Raw genomic sequence first — 2,713 nt, forward strand, 5'->3', positions numbered from 1 at the left:
CTTTTGTGGTGACGATTTCGATAAGTTCCCCACCCTCTAGCTGAAGACGTTTCTCCTTATCTCCATTCTAAAAGGTGTTCCATTTACTCTGAGGCTGTCATGGAACCTGAAACACTAACTTTGATTTCTCTTCACAGATGCTGCCAGACCTGCTAAGTTTTTCCAGCGACTTCTGTTTTTCTTTCAAACAAACGTTGGAGTTTGACTGTATCCAGCAAGCGAACCAAAGGACATTCTTAAGTGTACAAGATTATATTTATATATATTTGAGGCACCAGGAGGGTCCAATGCATTAAAGCCCCACCAATTTGGCCACTTTCCTTATGTGGGTGGCTTGCTATCAACTCTTGCTCAATAACATTTTGCTAAAGCATCTTACCATATTAAAGTTGCTACATAAATACAAAAAAAAAGTAGTTTTAATTTATATCCTAGGAGGGTATACGTGTGTTTAAAATTGATTAAATAATATCAGTTGTACCCTGTGGAGTTCCCCAGTTGCAGTGGGACTGAAACACACACCTAAATGAATTGCAGATACCTGCTCCAGGTGTACTATCGCGAAGCACACTGGGGGTTGTAGTCCGGAGCAGTCCACAGACTACATTTCCCGGGGTGCAAGGGGGAGGTGCCCACTGGGGGTTGTAGGCCTGAGTGACCCGGAGACTACATTTCCCGGCGTGCAACGGGGGCGGCAGTTTCGAACGAGCCTGTGATTGGCTCGTGGTTCGCCTGCGCCAATGGTTGACCGCGGGAGACGCATGCGCGGGACGGGGTGGGTGAAGGGGAGGTGGCGGCGGGCGGGAGTCTTGGAAACGGAGCGAGAGGGCGGCCTCGGGTTCAGGCTCAGGCTCAGGCCCAGGCCGGGACCAGGACCTGGGGCTGGGGCTGGGGAGGGTGAGTAGACTCTACCCACACACACCCGTCATTACCCCCCCCCATCACTGACCCCCCTCCCCCCATCACTGACCCCCCCATCACTGACCCCCCCATCACTGACCCCCCCCATCACTGACCCCCCCTCCCCCCATCACTGACCCCCCCATCACTGACCCCCCCCATCACTGACCCCCCCTCCCCCCATCACTGACCCCCCCATCACTGACCCCCCCTCCCCCCATCACTGACCCCCCCATCACTGACCCCCCTCCCCCCATCACTGACCCCCCCCATCACTGACCCCCCCATCACTGACCCCCCCATCACTGACCCCCCCATCACTGACCCCCCCCATCACTGACCCCCCCATCACTGACCCCCCTCCCCCCATCACTGACCCCCCCATCACTGACCCCCCCATCACTGACCCCCCCATCACTGACCCCGCCCCCAATCACTGACCCCCCTCCCCCCATCACTGACCCCCCTCCCCCCATCACTGACCCCCCCATCACTGACCCCCCCATCACTGACCCCCCTCCCCCCATCACTGATCCCCCTCCCCCCATCACTGACCCCCCCATCACTGACCCCCCCATCACTGACCCCCCCTCCCCCCATCACTGACCCCCCCATCACTGACCCCCCTCCCCCCATCACTGACCCCCCCATCACTGACCCCCCCATCACTGACCCCCCCATCACTGACCCCGCCCCCAATCACTGACCCCCCTCCCCCCATCACTGACCCCCCTCCCCCCATCACTGACCCCCCCATCACTGACCCCCCCTCCCCCCATCACTGACCCCCCTCCCCCCATCACTGACCCCCCTCCCCCCATCACTGACCCCCCCATCACTGAACCCCCATCCCCCCATCACTGACCCACTCCCCCCCATCACTGACCCCCCCCATCACTGACCCCCCCCATCACTGACCCCCCCCATCACTGACCCCCCCATCATTGACCACCCCATCACCTACCCCCCTTCCCCATCACTGAGCCCCCCATCATTAACCCCCCATCACTGACCCCCCCATCATTGACCACCCCATCACTGAGCCCCCCCATCATTAACCCCCCATCACTGACCCCCCCATCATTGACCACCCCATCACCTACCCCCCTTCCCCATCACTGAGCCCCCCCATCACTGACCCCCCCATCACTGACCCCCCCATCATTGACCACCCCATCACCTACCCCCCTTCCCCATCACTGAGCCCCCCACATCATTAACCCCCCATCACTGACCCTCCCATCACTGACCCACCTCCCCCCATCACTGACCCACCTCCCCCCCTCACTGACCCACCTCGCCCCATCACTGACCCACCTCCCCTCATCACTGACCCACCTCCCCTCATCACTGACCCCCATGACTGACCCTCTTCCCCCCCCCCATAGCTGACCCTCCTCCCTCGTCATTGAACCTCCCTTCCCCCCAATCACTGACCCCCCTTCCCCCATCACTGACCCCCCTTCCCCCATCACTGACCCCCCTTCCCCCATCACTGACCCCCGTTCCCCCATCACTGACCCCCCTTCCCCCTCCCCCCTTCACTGACCCCCTCCCCCCGTCACTGACCCCCTCCCCCCTTCACTGACCCCCTCCCCCCTATCACTGGCCCCCTCCCCCCTATCACTGGCCCCTCCCATCACTGACCCCCCTCCCCCATCACTGACCCCCACTTCACTGACCCCCCTCCTCCCCATCACTGAACCCCCTCCTCCCTGCCCAATCACTGATCCCCCTTCTTCCCCAATCACTGATCCCCCTTCTTCCCCAATCACTGATCCCCCTTCCTCCCCAATCACTGACCCCCCTCCCC

General features: G+C 60.9%; 1 protein-coding gene across 1 annotated transcript in view; it reads left to right on the top strand.

Annotated features, from left to right (window-relative positions):
* Positions 1 to 800: 800 nt before the first annotated feature.
* slc27a1a (solute carrier family 27 member 1a) overlaps positions 801 to 2,713 on the top strand; it is a 79,100-nt gene continuing 77,187 nt past the window's right edge. Inside the window, exon 1 of the mRNA XM_072564368.1 lies at positions 801 to 897. The gene's annotated coding sequence lies outside the window, so the exon portion shown is untranslated. The remainder of the gene's footprint in view (positions 898 to 2,713) is intronic.

This window comes from Chiloscyllium punctatum, chromosome 46 (assembly GCF_047496795.1).
Source record: "Chiloscyllium punctatum isolate Juve2018m chromosome 46, sChiPun1.3, whole genome shotgun sequence".
NCBI classification, from domain to species: domain Eukaryota; kingdom Metazoa; phylum Chordata; class Chondrichthyes; order Orectolobiformes; family Hemiscylliidae; genus Chiloscyllium; species Chiloscyllium punctatum.